A 23,447-nucleotide genomic window follows, 5' to 3' on the forward strand; every position below is an offset into this window, starting at 1 on the left:
TACCAATCCTGTTGACATTATTCCAACAGACAAAGAAGGATTCCTACCTAAATCTTTCTATGAAGTCAGTATCACCCTAATACAAAAACCAGGAAAGGACATAACCACAAAAGTAAACTACAGACCAATATACCTTATGAACTTATATTAGGTAGAAAACTTATCAACAAAACACTAGCCAATCAAAACCAACAGCATATCAAAAGATAATCCACCATGATCAAGTGGGTGTCATATCAGAGGGGATGGTTCAACTTACAAAAGTCAATAAATGTGATGCACCACATAAACAGAATTAAGAACAAAGATCACATGATCATCTCAATAGATGCAGAACAAATATTTGACAAAAATCCAGCATCCTTTTATGATTACAATCCTCAGGAAAATTATTGGCATAGAGGGTACATACCTTAAGGTAATAAAAGCCATCTATGACAAACCCACAGCCAACATTGTACTGAATAGGCAAAAGTTCAAAGCACTCCCTCTGAGAACTGGAACAAGACAAGGATGGCCACTTTCACCACTTCAATTCACCATAGTCCTGGAAGTCCTAGCCAGAGCAATCAGACAAAAAGAAAGAAATAAAGGGTATCCAAATTGGTAAAAAAGATGTCAAACTGTTGTGGTTGACCTATGATATAATTGTATACCTAGAAAACCCTAAAGACTCATTCAAAAAGCTCCTAGAACTGATAAATGAATTTAGTAAAGTTTCAGGATAAAAAAATTAATGTACACAAATCAGCAACAATGCTGTACACCAGCAGCCAGCAAGCTAAGAATCAAATCAAGAACTCAACCACTTTCACAATTAGCTGTAAACAACAACAAAAATACCAGCACCACAAACAACAAGAAAAATTTAGGAATATACCTAACCAAGGATGTGAAAGACTTCTGCAAGGAAAACTACAAAACACTACTGGAAGAAATCATAGATGACAGAAACAAATGTAAACACATCCCATGCTCATGTATGGGTAAAATAAATATTGTCAAAATGACCACGCTCCTGAAAGCAATCTATAAATTCAATGCAATTCCCATCAAAATACCACCATCATTCTTCACAAGACTAGAAAGAAAAATCCTAAAATTCATATAGAACCAAAAAGAAGTCTGCATGGCCAAAGCAAGACTAAGCAAGAAAAAAAAAATCTGGAGGCATTACATTATCCAACTTCAAACCATAGTGTTAGGCCATAGTCAGCAAAACAGCATGGTACTAGAATAAAAACAGGTATATAGACCAATGAAACAGAATAGAGATCCCAGAAATAAATCCAAGTACTTACAGCAAACTAATCTTTGAGAAAGGAAACAAAAACATGAAGTGGAGAAAGGACACCCTATTCAACAAATGGTGCTGGGATATTTAGCAAGCAACATGTAGAAGAATGAAACTGGATCCTTGTCTGTCACCTTATACAAAAATCAACTCGAGGTGAATCAAAGACTTAAATCTAAGACCTGAAACCTTAAAAATTCTAGAAGATGACATTTGAAAAATCCCTCTAGACATTGGCTTAGGCAAAGACTTCATGCCCAAGAACCCAAAAGTAGACGCAACAAAATGAAAGATAAATAGACGGGACTTAATTAAACTAGAAAGCGCTACACAGCAAAAGAAATAATCAGCACAGTAAACACACAGCTCACAGAGTGTGAGAAAATCTTCCCAAACTATGCATTGACAAAGGATTGATATCCAGAATTTACAAGGAACTCAAACAAACCAGCAAGAAAAAAACAAACAATCCCTTCAAAAAGTGGGCTAAGAACGTGAACAGACAATTCTCAAAAAAGATATACAAATGTCCAACAAATATGTGAAAAAATGCTCAAGATCACTAATTATAAGGGAAATGCAAATCAAAGCCACGATGTGATACCACCTTACTCCTGCAAGAATGACCATAATCAAAAAATCAAAAACTAATAGATGTTGGCATGGATGTGGTTAAAACAGAACACTGCTACACTGCTGGTGGGAAAGTGAACTAGTACAACCACTATGGAAGACAGTGTGCAGATGTCTTAACAAATTAAAAGTAGATCTACCATTTGATGCAGCAGTCCCATTACTGGGTATATACATATAGTCATACAGTCAGCCCTAGACTTTTGTCCTGTGTGATTTGATTCGTTGTTTAGATATGTTCTTCTCCACTGGTCCTTTGCTTAGCATGGTTTTTGGCTCATTCCATGGTTCTCTCTCTCTTTGGTCTGTAAATTAAATATGCTCAGACTGGTCTCAGAAATTGGTAGCTGCTCTCAATTTACTGGTTTCAACTTAGCTGAATAAATACATGTTTATTTTGACAAATGAAGAATGAGACATTGGGACAATAACATTAACACTCTGGTATAAAATTAAATCAAATTAGCCACTGATCACCTTCCATGAGAAGCTGAAACTAATATAATAAAAAATTCCTGGTATCCCTATATGATCTGACATATTTCCAACTACTCACTACCCACCACTGTATGTTTTTTATTCCAGAGTCCCTATATATGAAAAAATTATGCTTTCTATCTATAACACCAGGGTTGGACATGCGTCTTACTTTGTTTAACAAAATAAAATGAGAGAAAGTGATATAACAAAATTCTGAAGCTGTGTTCTAAAAGCTATCACACAGTTTTATTATTAGTCTTAATTTATACATTTTCCTCTTCCACAAGACTAACCAATAGTAGGAGCTCAGATAGGAGCTATCTATCTGACAAGGACAGAAAAATAAAATAATCTGAAACAATCCAACAAACAAATACAAAAACAAAAGAAAAAACCAACCAACCAACCAAACAAACACAAAAACCTTACACAGTTGCCTCACAATACTTAGGCTGTAAGGTATAAATAAACCTTTGCTCTTTTTTTTTTTTTTTTTTTTTTTGAGACGGAGTCTTGCTCTGTCGCTCAGGCTGGAGTGCAGTGGCCGGATCTCAGCTCACTGCAAGCTCCGCGTCCCGGGTTTACGCCATTCTCCTGCCTCAGCCTCCCGAGTAGCTGGGATTACAGGCGCCCGCCACCTCGCCCGGCTAGTTTTTTGTATTTTTTAGTAGAGACGGGGTTTCACCGTGTTAGCCAGGATGGTCTCGATCTGCTGACCTCGTGATCTGCCCGTCTCGGCCTCCCAAAGTGCTGGGATTACAGGCTTGAGCCACCGCGCCCGGCCAAACCTTTGCTCTTTAAGCCATTTAAATTTTTACAGTTTTCTGCTACTAAAAAATAACCTAGCCTAAGATGGTTGATGCTTTCACTGGTCAACTTTGGAGGTTCAATGTATGTAAATGTGTGTCCTTAGGCTAACTGCTTTACATCCTGTGTAACACGGAATAAGAATAAACCTTGGTTTTCATGATAAACAAATGAGATAAAACATGTAAAGGACTAAGAAGAGTACCTAAAATATAACATATGCTGAATAAATGCTATCTGTTAGTTGTCACAAACAGAATGACTATTACAACAGCTACTGCTAGTGTTACTACTACTGCTACTGCCACTTCTGCTGCTACTACAGCCCTATGAGAGAGAGTGATCTAATCTCAATTTCTCCCAAGTCTACCATTTGCTAGATTTATGGTCTGATATGATTTCTTTAAACAATATGAGCCTCAGTTTCCCCACATAAATTGCTCTGTACCAGTGTTTATTTTTTTTTACATCAGCAAAGTGCTAACAGCATATCAGACTCACAGTCCCCAGCCCAACTTACTTCCAAATATAGTTTATAGATCAGTAGTTTTCTTTCTGATATTAACCTCTAATGGCCCACATCTAGCCATTTCTGTATCACTTTTTTTCATTTCCTTTTAGACTGGTAAAAATGATCCACATATTGCTTAACCTTTTGGTTCACCTTTAGGAATATTCTAATATTGCACTTTCATAATATTAATGCATTCTTCACTCTACATAGAACTTCAGATAAATCATGTTAGGTGTACAACATTTCTTCTGTAAAAGTAACTATACTAAATTTTATGCTAAGTTAGCAAACACTTAGAAATACCTAAGATGAATATAAGTTATGGAAACTCAATAAATACATGTTAGAAACTTCACTTTCTTCTGGCCTGTTTTCAGGGGTGAAGAATAATATTATTTTCCATTTTCTTACTAGGGGAATTAAACAAAAAGACAACCTGTGTTTGGAATTCAATAATTCCTATTTCCTCAAATTTTCCATGTCACTTTATTCTTTCTACACAAAGCGTTGTTTGCCATTGTGCGTGACATTAATTTTCACTGCAACCCATTTTCATGAATTCCACAAGCAGATTACATATGCTTTTAGTTACCAAAACAAAGCAAAGAATATTTTTAAAAATATACCTCATTTATCACTGAAAGAAATAAAGTAGAAAGGTTTAAGTTAGCTTTACTGCCAAGTTTTTTAGATGCTAAATTGCCTTCCACTATTCTCTTTCTGGCTTCCTTGACTTCAATTTCTCTTAAAATTCAGCCCATGGTCTACACGGTGGCAAATTTATCTTCATAAAAATTGAATTTGGTTATCTCACTTCCCAAAGTACAACCTTCATAAACTCTCCAAATATTAATAGAGTAAGGGTAAAATTATTCAGAATGATCTATTTGCTAAGCCTTCTTTCCTGAATCCCCATTTTCCTTGGGTCCCTGTGAAGCTACCTACTTCTTTGTTTCTTCTCTAGCTATTCCCCAGCCTCCTTCTTCTAGACCTATAAAGATGGAATGAACATTTTCCACAATTTTGATCCTTTATATTTTCATTTCTCCTTATATAGCTTCCATAGAGATCTTAACTGCTCTCAAACTGTTTTTCATTAATACCCACAAATATTACTTGGAGCCCTAAACACTAGCCCAAAGACCACTCCTGTGCTTTTGATGACCTGGTCAATATCTCCTAATGAGTGATCTAAAAGCACCTCAGATCAATCATATTTTAAAAAAATTTATTTTCCATGCATCCATTCCCCTTGCCTATTAGCCCACATGAATATTACCTCCTCTTTCTGCTTTCCTTGTATCTATCAATGACCCCATCAGTATCTTAATTCTTAGGTTGTATAACCACAATAGAACAGTGAAGTTGAAAGAATGTTGGCCGGGCGCAGTGGCTCAAGCCTGTAATCCCAGCACTTTGGGAGGCCGAGATGGGCGGATCACGAGGTCAGGAGATCGAGACCATCCTGGCTAACACGGTGAAACCCCGTCTCTACTAAAAAATACAAAAAACTAGCCGGGCGAGGTGGCGGGCGCCTGTAGTCCCAGCTACATGGGAGGCTGAGGCAGGAGAATGGCGTGAACCCGGGAGGCGGAGCTTGCAGTGAGCTGAGATCCGGCCATAGCACTCTAGCCTGGGTGACAGAGCGAGACTCCGTCTTAAAAAAAAAAAAAAAAAAAAAAAAAAAAAAAAGAAAGAATGTTTACACATAATTTAAGCCACCCTTCAGGATACATAAATTTCCTCCACAAATTTGACCTCTGGCCAAAGTATCTGTGAACCCTTAGTGATTGTAGGCTAGGTTGTGTGTTTATAGATTTTGCTCAGAAGAAGATTGCTAGTATTGTCATGCAGAAGAGTTTAAAAGCCAATATCCTAGACTCATTTTTTCTCTGTTGCTCAACATTTTTATTTACTCATGCACAAATTGTGTCAATCACTTTAACATTCCTAAAATAATAATTGTTTTTTTTTCTTTTTATACTTTCCTCAATTTGAGCCATACTCATAAATCTCCCCTTGCACTATTGCTGCACTTTTTCAAGCATGCAAGGAAAGGATGCTGCCATTCAGCATTGGAGAAAACCATTGGAGAGACTGAGACAGTGTAGCTCTTAGAACTTCATGCCTGGTTGTATTACTTTCCTATTGCTGTTGTAACAAATTATGAGTAACTTTGTGTCTTAAAACAACACCAATTTATTATCTTTATACTTTTATAGGCCAGCAGTCCTCAAATAAATGTGTTTCTTCTAGACTCTAGGGGAGAATTCATTTCCTTGCCTTCTCCAGCTTTCCAGGTCACCTACATTCTTTGGCTTATGGTCTCCACCTTCAGAGTCAGCAGCGTAGTATATAGTATCATCAAATCTCTCTCTCTCTCTCTCTCTCTCTCTCTCTCTCCTTTTCTGGGAAGAGGTACTGTGCAGAAGTTCTATAACCTGAACTCATGCAGAAGCTGAAGGCCATGTCGAAGAGAGCAGCAGTGGAGGTCACTACCAGTTGTTTAATTCCTCTTAGAGATGCTTGGTTAAGGACATTTTCCTGGCAAATGTTAGAACATTTCTGCTGCAAATTTCTGGAACAGAACTTTTGCAATGGCCATCTCCTAAAGGAAAGATTTATAGCCATGTTAAGAGGTTTATCATTTTCTTAAGATCTTTCTTAATATTCCCTTGCTACATTAGAAAGGTACATATAGTCTCTTCCTCCAGTTAAAAAGATAATAATTTCCTCTAGTGTTTTGGTTTGGTTTGTCTGTTCATTTTAATATTATTCTTATCAGTTTCTAACTTTTCTCATGTCTGGGAAGAGTTCCGAATGCCAGACTTTTGGCAAAATGCTGACAACTGAAATAGAATTGTAGCTGAACACTCTTTCCTCAGTATTTCCCAATCCATTGCATATGTATGCCTCTGCTTGTTTAAACTTCCCTGATGAAGTGTTTAACGTCACTCTCTTCTTAGGAATCCTTATGGGTTCACTATGGCCAAGTAAATCATATTGTAACTGTCTGCCATTGAATTGAGGATCCTCTAGGATTTATTCTCAAACCTAACAGTAGAGACTTAATTTCATATTTCCCTATCCATAATTTGTCTCCCATAAGAAGATATCAGAGCTTTTAATGTTGTTCTAGTCAAATTGTTCATATTTTTAAAAGTCCAATTTAAAAACTATGTGGAATCATTAGTATTAGGTAACAGTCACTGTTCCTTGCAATACAGTTTTCTAATTAGGTGTAACAATTTATGTTAATGAAGCTTGATAGAGTGACCATAAATAATTGTAAATACTTAGGCAGTCAAAGTTTGCTCAAGCCATGGGAACCAGGAACATATATTTATAAGGTTATATATGCAAGCCCTCATCAGTTACTCATGCCCTTCATTCAAACCTTTGTAGACAAGTGGTGGGTCAATGCTGTCATAACATAGTCACTTAATACCTCTCTTCATATTCTTTAAATGAGGTCCATGCTGAGGTGGTCTCAGATGAAGATGAGGAACTTATTTGGAACTGGATAAAGGTCACTCGCTATGATTTAGCAAAGAAACTGGCGGCAATTTGCCCTTGCCCTAGAGATCAGTGGAGTGTTGAACCTGAGAGAGATGATTTAGCATATCTGGCAGAAGAAATTTCTAAGCAGCAAAGCATTCAAGATGTGACCTGGCTTGTTTTTGAAAGCATATAGTCATATGCATTCACAAAGAGATGATGTGAAATTGGAACTTATGTTTAAAAGGGAAGTTTTTCTCTTGTAAATTAAGATCCTTATAGATTGCTGGTTATTGTGAGATGCATAGTTTGCAAAAAATTTCTCCCATTCTGTAGGTTGTCTGTTTCCTCTGTGGACATTTTCTTTTGCTCTTACGTTGAATTAGATACCATTTGTGAATTTTTGCTTTTGTTGCAATTGTTTTAGGTGTCTTTGTCATGAAATCTCTGCCTGTTCATTTGTCTAGGATGGTACTGCCTAGATTGTCTTCCAGGGTTTTTATAGTTTTGGATTGCACATTTACATGTTTTAAATTTATCTTAAGTTGATTTTTGTATATGTTGCAAGGAAGGGTGCAGTTTTCATCTTCTGCATATGGCTGGCTGGTTATCTCAGCATTATTTATTGAATAGGGAGTCTTTTTTCCATTGCTTGTTTTTGTCAGCTTTGTCAAAGATCAGATAATCATAGCTGTGCAGCCTTGTTTCTGGGCTCTCTATTCTGTTCCATTGGTCTATGTGCCTGTTTCTGTACCAGTAGCATGCTGCTTTGGTTTTTGCAGCCATGTAGTATACTTTGAAGTCAGGTAACATGATGCCTCCAGTTTTGTTCTGTTTGCTTAGAATTCCTTTGTCTATTTGGGGTGTAAGTTCCATATGAATTTTAAACTTGATTTTTCTAGCTCTGTGATGAATGACATTGGTAGTTCGATAGGAATAGCACTGAATCTGTAAGTTACTTTGGAAAGTATGGCCATTTTAATAACATTTATTCTTCCTATCCATGATCATGGGATGTTTCTCCACTTGTTTGTGTCTTTTCTGGTTTCTTTGAGCAGTGTTTTGCAATTCTCATTGTAGAGATCTTTCACTTCCCTGGTTAACTGTATTCCTAGGAATTTTATTTTATTTTATGTTATTGTCGTGATTTTAAATGGGATTACTTCCTGATTTGGCTGTTGGCTTTTTTTGTTGTTGGCCTATAGGAATGCCAGTGATTTTTGTACATAGATTTTGTATCTGGAAACTTTTCTAAAGTTGTTTATCAGCTGTAGAAACTTTTGGGTTAAGACTATGTTGTTTTCTATATATAGAATCATGTCATCTGCAAACAGGGATAGTTTGACTTCCTGTCTTTCTATTTGAATTCCTTTTATTTTTTCTCTTGCCTAATTCCTCTGGCTTGGACTTCCAATCCTATGTTATATAGAAGTGGTGAGAGATGCTATCCTTGACTTGTGCCATTTTTGCCCACTCAGAATGATGATGGCTGTGGGTTTGTCATAGATGTCTCTTATTATTTTGAGGTATGTTCCTTCAATACCCAGTTTATTGAGAGTTTTTTAACATGATGGAATGTTAAATTTTTATCAAAAGCCCTTTCTGCATTTATTGAGATCATCATGTGGTTTTGGTCTTTAGTTCTCTCTATGTGAAGAAACACATTTATTGACTCGCACATGTTGAGTCAGCCTTGCATCCTAGGGATAAAGCCTACATGATTATGGTGGATTAGCTTTCTGATGTGCTGCTGTATTGTGTTTGCAAGTATTTTGTTGAGAATTTTGCCTCAATGTTAATAAAAAATATTGGCCTGACATTCTTTTTTTTTCTTCTGTGTCTCCGGCAGGTTGTGGTATTGGGATGATGCTGGTGCTGGTCTCAGAGAATGAGTGCGAGAGGAATTTCTCCTCCTCAATGTTTTGGAATAGTTTTCCAGTAGAAATGGTACCAGCTTTTTGTGTTGCTGGTAGAATTTGGCTTTGACTCCATCAGATTCTGGACTGTTTTGTTTTTTTTTGTTTTTTTGTTTTTTTTGGTTGGTAGGCTTTTTATTACTGGTTCAATTTCAGAGCTCATTATTGGTTTTTTCAGGGAATCAGTTGCTTTCTGGTTTAGTCTCCAGAGGGCGTGTGTGTCCAGGAATGTACCCATCTCTTGTAGGTTTTCTAGTTTGCGTGCATAGAGGTGTTTGCAGTAGTATCTTATGTTTAATTTTTATTTCTGTGCAGTCAGTGGTAACATCCTCTTTGTGATTTCTAATTGTGTTTACTTGGATCTTTTCTACTTTATTGCTCTAGCTAGCAGTCTATTTAACTCATTTTTTTTTTGTTTTTGTTTTTTTTTTTTTTTCAAAAAACCAACTCCTGGATCATTGATCTTTTGAATGGGTTTTTTTTGGTCTCAATTTCCTTCAGTTCAGCTCTGAGTTTGGTTATTTCTTATCTCTGCTAGCTTTGGGTTTGATTTGCTTTTGCTTCTCTAATTATTTCAGTTGTGATGTTAGGTTGGTAATTTGAGATCTGTTTATCTTTTTGATGTGGGCATTTAGTGCTACGAATTTATCTCTTAATGCTGCCTTAGCTGTGTCTCAGAGATTCTATGTTGTATCTGTTTTCTCATTAGTTTTAAAGAACTTCTTGATTTCTGACTTAATTTCACTATTTACCCAAAAGTCATTTAAGAACATGTTGCTCAATGTCCATGTAATGACATGGTTTTTGAGAGGTTTTCTTAGTCAGAATTCTATGTTTAATGTGCTGTTGTCTGATAGTATGTTTGGTGTGATTTCTGCTTTTCTACATTTGCTGAGGATTGTTTTATGTCCAATTGTGTGGTCAGTTTTAGAGTATGTGCCATGTGACAATAAGAAGAATGTATATTCTGCTGTTTTGGGGTGGAGAGTTCTGCACAGGTCTATCAGATCTATTTGATCCAATGTTGGGTTCAGGCCCTGAATAGCTTTGTAAATTTTCTGCCTTGATGATCTGTCTAATACTCTCAGTGAAGTGTTGAAGTCTCTACTATTATTGTGCATGAGTCTTTGTAGATCTCTAAGAACTTGCTTTATAAATTTGGGTGCTCCTGTGTTTGTTGGGCATGTATTTAGATACTTAGGTCTTCCTGTTGAATTGAACCCTCTATCATTATTTAATTTTTTTTATCTTTTTTTATCCTTTATGGTTTAAAGTCTGTTTTGTCTCAAATTAGGAATGCAACTCCTGCTCTTTTGTTTTCCATTTGCTTGGTAGATTTTCCTTCAATCCTTGATTTTCAGCCTGTGGATGACATTTCCTGTGAGATGGGTCTCTTGATGACAGCATACCATTGCATCTTAATTTTTTATCCAGCTTGCCAGCCTGTGTCTTTTAAGTGGGGGCATTTAGCCCATTTATATTCAGGGTTAGTACTGACATTTGTTCATTCTTAAATTCACATTCTGCATCTTGTCACTGCTAACATATTCAAGCTTCATAGGAAATTTCAATGATTTAAAAGGTGAAAAGACTTGAAACTTCTATTATATGTTTTTTTGGCAAGACCTGGTCTTTGAGATCAAATCTTTTGACTGCTTTCTGCAAATGCTGTTACATGTAATATCTATATAAAAAAATACTGAGTTGATTTTTCCTCACGCTGCTCACAGATCATAGTACAAATGGCCAACACATCATTTATGTCTTTATCTGCACTCACTGGTATAGTCACAACTGAACCTGATAGAATACTGTAGGCGTTTAGTTTCCATGTTATTCATCAATCTGTCTTTCTGGAAGAAACTCATTGTTGTTGAAAAAAAAAAAAAAAACACTTCAGTTTTTCAGACCTCCAGTGAGAGAAAATATTGAGTTCACAACATTCAGGCTATATAAATTAGCAATTTCTCCAGCACCTCCTGTTCAACAATAATAAGCACTCAGGGGAGTTCATAAGTGTTCTCAGAAAATAAATGGGAGGTTAGTGACTTCTACTCGAAATCTGCTGTTACTTAGAAAATGCAATTTAGTTAAAAATAGTATTCAATGACTTAGGACTTAGGGACACATTTAGCCTAAGCTAATTTAAAATAATTATTTCAATCTGGGGTAAATATGGTAGGTTATAGAGTAATTCAAAAGATTTAACTTTCCTCTATAATGTAACAAAAATGTTTTTAGAATCCATTGAAACAATTAAATTCAAATGAAAATTCTCTTTAAGGTGTTATTAAACAAAGCAGAGAAGGAGAGAAGAAGAGAAAGAGGAAAAAAGGACTTAAGTTTATCTTAAACAAGATAGACTTGTTTAAGGCTTGCTGTATATCTTAAACAAAATGCTAGTTGTATATTGTTTGCTTTATAAATCATACAGGAACTGAATCTGTTAAAAATTAGAGAGTTTTTTCTACACAATCCAAGCACTAAATGGTCTTATTTGTACTGATCATGTCCAAAGAGAAGCTGCTACAATCTTTTTTTATTTCCATTATATCCCATGTGTCTGGGAAAACTAAAAATTAATCAATGGAAAATTAGAACCTTAGCAGCTCCAATACATACTTTGAAATTCATTGAAAATACTTCACTCTTTCATCACTGAACACTAAAAAATAGTTTGTGGACTGGCAATGATTTTAATAATTTCTCTCACCAGTAATAATCCTTCATGATCTATCTATGATGGCTGATTTTATGTGTCAACTTGAGTGGGCTAAGGGATACCCAGAATGCTGGTAAAACATTGTTTCTGGGTGTGTCTGTGAGGGTGTTTCCAGAAAAGAAAATAGCATTTCAATAAGTAGGCTAAGACCTACCCTCACCAATGTGAGTGAGCATCCTGCAATCTTTGTGGTTCCAGATAGAATGTGAAAGTGGAGGGGAAAAAAAGTGAATTTGCTTTTGAGCTGGGACATCTATCTTCTCCTGCGTTTGGACATGAGAGCTCTGGATTCTTGGCCTTTAGACTCAGACTGAATTACCGTACCAGATTTCCTGTTTGTCCCGTTTGCAAATGGAATAGTGTTGGAACTTCTCAGCCTCGATGATAACTATGTCAGACAATTCCCATAATATATACCATTTTAGGCATTCATACATATATATGCTATTAATTCTTTTCCTCTGCAGAATCCTAATACAGTACCTGAAGACAATATTTTACTGGATTTTTCAAAACTTTCATAATGAAAAAGAAACAATATTGACAAAACTTTTCTATTGAAGAACTCCTGGAACTGATGGATTGATAAGAATTTATTTTAAATGTGAAAGAACATATTTGTGCTTATCTGAAAATGCTTTAAGAAAGCATTTTTTTGAAAAAAAACAGAGACATATTTAATTTTCATTACTTTAAACATTTGTAAAATCTGTTTTAAAATTCTCCAAAACCAAACTGGAAAAGGATATTTAATAATAAAGAAAATTATTATATAAATTAGGTGTCATTTGCTAAACTTTTGTAGAATAGTTGGACATCTTCCAAGATAAAAAATTTATTGCCTTCTCACTTGTGTAAGTAATAAAACAATCCAACAAAGATAAATAGGAGTATATCGTAATTAGATAAGCAATATCTTTATATATCACAAGCAAACTTTCTAACTTTTAATCTTTTATCCATAAGTTGTTCACACTTTGTACTTTTAAATTTGATATTTTGTATCCAAAATACATCTTTATAATATTTATCATTTTACTTATTTGTTGTCTAAATAAACTAAAATGTAATAATTTCAAGTACTTACTTATACCAAAACCTTACAACTATTTGGAAGGGAAATTTGTATAATCTTTCTGGATTCTACCCATGGTCTTCAAATAATGAAATATAACATGTTTTCATGTGTAAGGATAGAGTTGGCTTTATCTTATCTATGATTGGGCTGTCTTATCTTTAGAGAAGTCTGGAACCATGGTACTAAACGTGGCCAAGAGACGTATTAAATGTACTAAATACTGATTTCTTATGGGTTATTTATGGTCCATCCAAATCTCCCCAGGAGACATGTACTAGGTTGCTTACATCATTATTAAAAATATACAGATTGACATTATATATATACATATATATACACACACGTATATATACACACATATATATGTATGTATTTCAGTTTGTATAGCCTGGTTTTAACTGCATGGCCAGTAAAGTATAAAAGACCCCCGCAAACTTGTGCTCAAAGTATCTCACACGTATCTTAGTGATACTTTGTGCACATTCCACTTTACCTCTGTCTAGTCCTTTGTGATCTCTATGAGTCCTTTCAATATCCTATCCTGTATAATGCCTATTATACAGTTGGCACTGTGAATAGGGTAAATGAAATTATGTTTTGATACAAGTTTGTTCCCTAAGTTACTCAAACTGATGGGAAGATAACATATTAGTGGAACTGTCAATCAAAAATTTTGTATTTTAGATTCTTTAAGCTGTTTAGGGATCATTAAAATGAAAAAAATAACCCACAAACAAACGAACAAGAAAACTTCAAGGCTGTCAGTGAACAGTTTGTAAAATACAGAGACATTATTCCAAAAGGAAGTAAGAAAGCCACACCACTCTTTGACGGTAAGAGGAATTCTTTTTTGGAGGATGCAAAATAAAGAAAAGGCTAGCAAATTACGATTGTTCTAGGACAATATTAACATAAACCTTAGTTTCACATCTTTGACCATATTCTTCATGCTTAGATAAAAGAGACTCCAACTGCTTGGCCTCTTTCTGAACCTACTATTAGGAGGGAAGGATAATGTGAGGCAGACTAGTATGCACCTGTATGCTCCAAATTCATCAAATGGAGCTAAATGATCAGAAAATATTTAAAATTATTTATAAGAGAGAAGACAAGATTAAAATGATCAATAACTTTGAGATAACAAAACCAGTGAAAGTCTTCATATAGTTCACTTGAAATAAAGAAAGTAATCCTAAAATTTATAAGGAATCACATGAAAAAACAAATAGCCAAAGCAATCTTGAGCAAGAATAAAGCTGTAAGCATATCAATTCCTGATTTCAAAATATGACCGGGCGCGGTGGCTCAAGCCTGTAATCCCAGCACTTTGGGAGGCCGAGACAGGCGGATCACGAGGTCAGGAGATCGAGACCATCCTGGCTAACATGGTGAAACCCCGTCTCTACTAAAAAATACAAAAAATTAGCCGGGCGAGGTGGCGGGCGCCTGTAGTCCCAGCTACTCGGGAGGCTGAGGCAGGAGAATGGCGTAAACCCGGGAGGCGGAGCTTGCAGTGAGCTGAGATCCGGCCACTGCACTCCAGCCTGGGCGACAGAGCAAGACTCCGTCTCAAAAAAACAAAACAAAACAAAACAAAATATATGACAAAGCCAAACAAACACAGAAAGAAATAAACAAATCCTTCCTGTTCTCACTTATAAGTAAGAGCTGAACAATAAGAACACATGCACCTGGGGAGGGGAAGAGCACACAATAGGGCCTATGAGGTGGGCAGGGTGGAGGGAGAGCATCAGAATAAATAGCTAATGCATGCTGGCCTTAATACCTAGGTGTTGAGTTGATAGGTGCAGCAAACCACCATGGCATATGTTTACCTATGCAACAAACCTGCACATCCTCCACATGTATCCCAGAACTTAAAATTTTATATATACATAAAAATATGTATATATTTATATAGCTTTTATTTATTTATTTTTGAAATATTTATATAGTTTTTTTATATTATAGCTTTGTTATAAGCTACTATAATAAGAACAGTATGGTACTGGCATTAAAATCAATCATATAGACCAATATAACAAAATTCAGAGCCCAGCAATAAATCTATGCTTCTGCAGTCAACAGATCATCAACAAAGATAATCAAAAACATACAATGGGAGAGAAATAGTTTCTTCAATAAATTGTTGTGGGAAAACTGGATATCCATATGCAAAAGAATGAAATTGAATCTTGAAAGTCCAAAGCCAAAGTCTCATCTGAGACAAGCCAAGTCTTCCACCTGTGAGCCTGTAAAATCAAACACAAGTTAGTTCCTTCCAAGATACAATCAGGGTACAGGCATTGGGTAAATATACTCAAACAACGTGGGAGGAATTGGCCAAAACAAAGGGGCTACAGGCCCTATGCAAGTCAGAATCCAATAAAGTGGTCATTAAACCTTAAGTCCCAAAATTATCTCCTTTGCCTTCATGTATTATATCCGGGTCATGCTGATCCAAGAACTAGGCTCCAACAGCCTTGTGCAGCTCCACCCCCACGGTTTGGCAGGGTACAGCCTCCATCTCAGCTGCTTTCATGGGCTGTTGTTGAGCATCTTTGGCTTTTCCAGGTGCATGTTGCAAGCTGTTGGTGGATCTACCATTCTGGGGTCTGGAGTATGGTGGCCCTCTTCTCACAGCTCCACTAGGCAGTACCCCAGTGGGAAGTCTGTGGGGACTCCAACCCCACATCTCTCTTCCTCGCTGCCCTAGCAGAGGTTCTCCATGAGGGAGCCACTTCTGCAGCAAACTTCTGCCTGGATATTCAGGCATTTCCATACATCCTCTGAAATCTAGGCAGAAGTTTCCAAACATCAGTTCTTGACTTCTGCACCTGCAGGCTTAACACCACATGGAAGCTTGGGGCTTGCACCCTCTGAAACCACAACATGAGCTGTACTTTGGCTCCTTTTAGCCATGGCTGGAGCAGCTGAGACACAAGAGATTGAGTTCCTAGGCTGTACACATCAGAGGGGCCCCAGGTTTGGCCCACAAAATCATTTTTTCCCTCCCAGGCCTCTGGACCTGTGACAGGAGGGGCTTCCATGAAGGCCTCAGATATGCTCTGGAGACATTTTATCCATTGTCTTGGTGATTATGCAAATTTCTGAAGCAGGCTTGAATTTCTCCCCAGAAAATGGGGTTTTATTTTCTGCTGAATTGTCAGGCTGCAAATTTTCCAAACTTTTATGCTCTGCTTCCTCTTGAATGTTTTACTGCTTAGAAATTTATTCCACCAGATACCCTAAACCATCTCCCTCAAGTTCAAAGTCCCACAGACCTCTAGGACAGGGGTAAAATGCTGCCAGTCTCTTTGCTAAAGCCTAGCAAAAATAACCTTTTTTCCAGTTCTCAACAAGTCCCTCATGCCCATCTGAGACTACCTTGGCCTAGACCTCATCATTCATATCTCTATTGCTCAAAGTCAGTCAACAAGCCTTTAGGAAGTTCCAAACTTTCCCATATTTTCCTGTCTTCTTCTGATCCCTCCAAAGTCTTTCAACTTCTGTCTGTTACCCAGTAACAAAGTCACTTCCACATTTTCAGCTATCCTTAGAGCAGCACCCCACTCTTTGTAGTACCAATTTATTGTATTAGCTTGTTCTCATGCTGTTATGGAGAAATACCTGAGACTGGGTAATTTATAAAGAAAAGAGGTTTAATTGACTCACAGTTCTGCATGGCTGGGATGACCTCAGGACACTTACAGTCATGCTGGAAGGCACCTCTTCACAGAGTGGCAGGAGAGAGAATGAATTTGGAGCAAAGTGGGAAAAGTCCCTTAAAAAACCATCAGATTCTCATGAGAACTCACTATCAGGAGAACTGTATGGAGGTAAATACCCCCATGATTCAATTACCTCCCACCAGGTCCCTCCCATGACATGTGGGGATTATGGAAACTACCATTCAAGATGAGATTTGGGTGAGGACACAGCCAAACTATATCACTCAGGTAAAAAGATGAATTTTAATGCTGTTATGTACAACAGAAGATAATCTCAGAGTTTTAAAGAGATCAGTCTAATAAATTAACTCAGTCTATTCCTTTGGGATATTACATCCCCAATGCTCAAACAATACTAGGAGGATCAGCCACTTTTACTTAGCTGTTTAGATCTGTGGCTAAAACTCATGCCTGATGCAAAGCAATAATGGCTGGGATTTTGGAGAGGAAAGTTGCCAGAAGTTGTTGCCACATAAATTCTTTTTGAAAGATAATTTTTGATCTGTTACTGGGCTCGAATTGAAACTAGCTCTATTATGGAAGGATATAAAATTATTTTGAGCACTGATATACCTAAGATGTCTTGGGTTATGTCAAAAAATTCCAATAGAGAGGCAAACACTCAGTGGAATTAGAAATGATATGTTTCAAAATGTTTTACATCACTACCTATCTGATTTATGGATAGATAGTTGCCATACTTTTGGATACTGTATTGAGTCTACCCGATGAGTTATTTAATCCCATAGTTGAATGGGCATATTCCTAAGAGCAGTTAACAGAGAACACTGAGCAGAATGCAAAATTTATATATAGTAATTTACAGGTGTTGCCCAACATGGCATTCAGTCTGCAGTGTAGCTGTACTGTGTCTGGCCAATGACCAGAATTTGCATAAAGAGATAAAAATAAGTTTACTAAGTGAGCAGAATTAGGAACAGTATTTCTCTTATTTTCACAGGATCTGGATAGCAGTAAGAAAATAGTAGAGCTTTATAGCAGTTCTTAGACAATAACAGATAGGTTGACAATCTAGTTCAAACAGTGAGCTTCATATAATTATAAGATAAAAAGAACATCAGTATAGCATGCCATGTTGTGAATGTAGTTTTGGAGATGGAAATCAAAGTTGGATATAAATATGTGTGTGTGTGTGTGTGTGTGTGTGTGTGTGTTTACACACTTTATAATGGGACTATATTCAAAATTTGGAAGTTCTTTTTTGCTTTTTAGAAGTGATTGTTTGATCACAAAGCCATGCAATCATAGGAAAAATAGCAGAAATAATATGTCACACTGCCCCCCAAAAAATTAAAAAATAAGGCTATCAGTTGATAGAAACATTCAACAGAACCCTCAGAGACTAACTGCCTTAGGGGATCTGGGCTTTCCTACAGCTGAAAAGTGGATGATATTTGTCAATTATGCATAACCCAAGTAGATACTGATTTGTCTTGATGAGGAAAATACTTATCCTGGGTTTGAAATTGCATACTCGGTAACTGAAGGAAACACATTTAAGAGCATTAGATGCCTGTAAAAAAAATAAATAAATAAACCTTTTTAAATGTACAACTATTTATGTAAACAGAGCAAGGAACCCATTTTACAGCAGGTGGAGTACAACAATAACTTAAAATGTATTCACAGTGGACTTTTCATAAACCTTACAACTGACAAAGTAGTAGAGTGTAAAATTTGGCAAGGGCTATTAAAACTTCTTCTTATTAAATTGGGTGGTGATTAGAGACTGCAGGGATGCTTTGTAGGATCAAATAATTTGTGCATTAACACTTGATGTGTGTGAAAATAAATGAAATTCATAATTGAATAGATGGATGAGATACAATGGAGAAGATATAAAATGGACGTAGAGACTGATATAAGAATCTCAATAAACTTTCTCTCTCTCTCTTTTTTTTTTTTTTTTTTTGAGACAGTATGGCTTTGTGGCCCAGGCTGGAGTGCAGTGGTGTGATCTCGGTTCACTGCAAGCTCCGCCTCCCAGGTTCCCGCCATTCTCCTGCCTCAGCCTCCCCAGTAGCTGGGACTACAGGCGCCACCACTACGCCTGGCTAGTTTTTTGTAGTTTTAGTAGAGACAAGGTTTCACTGTGTTAGCCAGGATGGTCTCGATATTCTGACCTCGTGATCCTCCCACCTCGGCCTCCTAAAGTGTTGGGATTACAGGCGTGAGCCACTGCGCCCGGCCTACTTTTTTTTCTTTATTTCATCCTGCTTCTGCAGTGCTGATATCTAGACATTTACAAGGTCAGGAGGGAAGATCAACTTCTAAACATGACATCATGATAATTCTAAATATTAAATGTTTAGGTTTTAAAGAAATGATGGATTGGTTGTTCCTTTCGCTCACTATGCTCGGCTAAGTGCAGTGGTTCTGTATCTTTAGTATTTGGTAGATAAGCAGTCCTATAAATGTGTGCTTTTCTAACCCTACTCAATATAGCTGGAAATAGAGAAAGGGAAATTCTTTGGCCTCACTCATATTACTTCCAGCTCTGTGAGTCAGTCTGCTGACAGTTCTACCCCAGGGATGAGTCTGGGTAAAGGGTAATAATGAATGGGAAAAAAACCCTGAAAATAATCGCTGATGGAACAGGGGCAACAGTTGAGTAATGCTTAAAGGAAGAGCAAGCATTACTTGGTTGCTTTGTGAGAATCTTCAGAAGAGGGTCATATTATCCATCTCTATTCACAGATATCTTCAAGGGTAAAGCTGTCTCCTGTCAGAATTTCTTTTGTGTGAAGCTAAAGATCCAGAATGAGTCCTGGTGGATTTAGCAAGTATTTCCTCTGAGATTACCTAATTGATGATGTATCTAAATGATTCTGATAGGACTGTGTGAGTAAATGTACTCGTTTGCTCAGGCTGCCATAACAAAATACCAGCAACTGTGTTGCTAAATGACAGACATTTATTTGCTCACAATTTTGGAGGCTAGACGTTCAAAATCAAGGTGCTGGCATGGTTGGTTATTTCTGAAGCCTCGCTCCTTGGTTTGCAGATGGCCTCCTTCTCACTTTGTCCTCTTGTCGCTTTTCCTCTGTATGCACACATCTCCATGTCCTAACCTCCTCCTATTAGAACACCAGTTACATAGGATGAAGCAACACCCTGCCCACCTTTTTAACCTGAAGACCCCTTTAAAGACCCTATCCCTTAATACAGTCACATTCTGAGCCACTGGAGTTTAGGACTTCAACATAGTAATTCTGGGGTTCTTAATTCAGTCTATACAGTCTTGTTAAAACTTTAAAGTTGATTTGTCTTTTTTTCCCATTCTAAAGATTGTTTATCACATCAGACTCTTGGAGATAACATATGAAACTAGGTGTAGCTCTCAAACACCTAAAATGATTTTATTTGAAAACATGGCCTTGTAATAATAGATACTGGCGACTGCTAGAAGGGGGAGGGAGATAGGGAAGGAAGGCTTGAAAAACTATTGGGTACCATGCCCGGTATCTGAGGGACAGGATCAGTCATACACCAAGCTTCAGCATCGTGCAATATGCCAAGGGAACAAACCTGAACATGTAACCCCTGGATCTAAAATAGGAGTTGAAATTATTAAAAAAATAAAAAACAGCCATGAATGATTATGTGATTTATGACCTAAGTGATATGTTGAGATAAATCCTGAGGTACAATGGGCTTAAAATATCACTGTGTGTTCAATTTATCATCACTGCAATTTTTGTTTTAGAGCAGAGAGCATAGTCAATAAAGAATATGTAGCAAACTAAAATCAATGTTAGTTTAGGAATTATTTGGTGTGTTTATGACAGCCCCAATATTCTCTGAGTGTGCTTATGGAAAGGTATTTGGGAAAATCCAAGTCAACTATATTTGGGGATTTTGGGGGCCAAGATATATACTCAAACTGTAATAAATCAATAAAATCAATGACAACAACAAAATTGATCAAAGGAGGGGAGGAAACATTTTGCTAGTGATTTACAATAGCTCACTAATATCCAAAACTCCTCTGGAAGCATTTTGTACAAGTCTGTCTACACTATTTCTTTAAAAATGCCTAGATTGATTATTTACACCTGACTCATGTGGTTACGCAGACTAGCTTTAGGTATGTCGAGAATAAAAAAGAAAAGTAGGTGAAAAGTCCCTCAGTAAACATGCGAAAAGGTATGTTGGGTATATATCTTGGTGGTTCACAATCACAGGAGAAAGCATGACTTCTGCAACTGAGGATGGACCCTGGAAGCTTTAACTAGATGTTTTGGACGTGTCTTGATATTTGCATGTTTGCAGGTGTTTGCTTTCTCCTGCGAAAGCATGCTATTTACCTTTATTAAAGTTTTATGTATGTAATACCTGGAGTCTTGTGAATCCTTTGGACTCATCTTTTATAAAACTTCTGCATCTTACAAAATTCGCTTCTTATGCTCTATTGTTCTTTTGTATTTTGGAAATATTTTTGAAGTTGTTTGTTGTATAACACAAAAGTATTAATGTGAACACCCAGAAAAGCCCAAGACATAATAAATGATCAATGTTCTTGGTTTTCATAGAACAAGATAAGAATAGGACATCAGTCCAATGTATGAAAGAAGGAGTGGTATTGGAAGCTGTCTATCCTGTTTTTGGCAATGAAAGGGTATGTTGTGAGGAGAGAAGTTTAAATAATAATAAAAGTGACTCTAATTGTTATTACTATTCTTCTTTTTAATACTGTAAGTTATTCTGCTCTTTATTATTCTATAAATAACAATAATGAATAATGTTTATGATAAATTATTCTTGCCTGTTGGAATGGTCATACCTCCCACATGGCATGTCATTAGATTCCAGTCCAGCCTTTGAAATTCATTTAATTAGTCATGTCACCTTAAGCCAGTTTTACTTCCTGGGATCTCAGTTTCTCTACATAATGTAGGGAAGACAAAATTATACCTCTACACTCTTAGGATTTTTCAGCTGGGCCTCAAAATTAAGTTAACATAAGACAGATCAACAGGAGAAAAGCATAGAAATGTATTTAATACAAGTTTTACATGACATGGGAGCCCTTGTAAGGAAATGGAAGACCAAAAGAAACAGAGTCAAACACTTATATTCTGAATTAGAAAAAGAAGATAAATTGTGAAAATTTGATAAGACAAAGGGTTTCGTCCAGGGCACGTAACTGGGGAGAGAAGTGCCTGGGAAGATATGGGTTGCTCACACAGATTTCCCTTAGTCTCAACTTTTCATTTTTCATGTTAAGAATGTTACTTTCCTCCTTGTATAAGGAGAGCAACTTTCAAATGGGAATTTCATCTTGCTGCTTTCAAGAAACAGAGTGAAGGTCAAAGTGAGCTTTCTGCACCTGCTATTTTTCAAGTGTCTTTGCTTCAAAATAATTCTTATACTGAAGTGACTTATTTGAGGGTGGTGTGTTCTGAACTCCTGCAACATAAAATTAGGAAGTGCAACATGAAGATGTTGAGGACTCTTCATACTCAAGCATACTAAAATTGTGTTACAAACCTCAAGTATGTCCCACAGATGCAACAGAATGCTGTAAACAGGTCTTTTATTCATAACTGCATATAAATGTTGTCTTACTAAATAACTCAATAACCTAAGGTCTACACTTTCTAGGTGTTAATATTTTCAAACCACATTTAAAATAAATAAAAAAGCAAAGTTACATCAAAAGTGTGTCCTCATGTTTAGGGTTTGGGTTCTGTGCTGAGTGATTAAGGGCCCCCTGATGTATAACAGGCAACCACAACATTATCTGTCCATATTGTTGAAGAGATAAAAGTTCATCCTCCATGTGCATTTTAATATAAAAGGGATAAGCATAGAAAATGTCAGGTTAAATATAACACTGGTATTTAATTATGTGAAGGTTTTATTTCCTGTGGACTTTAGCCAGGTAGAAAATAATGGTACAAATTGAAAGGAATTTTTAAATATAAGTCTGGAAAATTTTACTTAGACTAATTCATTTTGATGTTCTATAAAAAATGTTACCTTTAATTATTGATGCACTTATCTTTCACTTTAGAGTTTTAAATATTGGCTCATTTAGTTTGTTTGATTTTCCTGTTATAAATATATAAACCAAAGTATATCAACAAATTCTGCAGGATCTCTCCTATACACAGGTTAACAGATTTCGTTTTGTAAAACTCGTTTTGAGAATCTTGTACAAAAATTTCTGAGTGTTTTATTGTTCCAAACTTACCAGAGACTAAATGTTCAAAAGTATGTGATAAAGAATTAAACCTGTGTTTTCTTTTTATCCATTGATTAAAAAAGTAAATTAAATTGCTTTTTAAATTATTTTAGACAGAATTATCGTTGCTTTTAAAAATAATGTTAAAATCCAGTTTGATTGCTTATACGGCATTTCTATTAATATGAGTATAATAGAAAATCATTTTTAATGCAGCAGAAAAAATAAAGCATCAGTTAACACATTTCCTGTGACAAATGGAGAATAACTCCAGTTTGATATTTGTATTCAATTTCAAACATCTACATAACTTTTCATTTATTTCTTATTTCTGGAGGTATTTGTATTCAATTCAGTTTCTAATATGTCTTTCTATAAAACATAACGTAGCACTGAAATAAGTTTTCCATTAGAAAATTATTTAAAGATGGAAATCCTAAAAGAAAGTCAACTTTCTCTCTTCAAACTTAGCCTATCGACTCTTTTTGGTAGTGACATGAATTTAATTATGTTATTAGGAGGCCATGTGTTGAGATTTTTGTCTATTATTTGTCTTAATCATTAAA

Source organism: Rhinopithecus roxellana, chromosome 13 (assembly GCF_007565055.1).
Source record: "Rhinopithecus roxellana isolate Shanxi Qingling chromosome 13, ASM756505v1, whole genome shotgun sequence".
NCBI classification, from domain to species: domain Eukaryota; kingdom Metazoa; phylum Chordata; class Mammalia; order Primates; family Cercopithecidae; genus Rhinopithecus; species Rhinopithecus roxellana.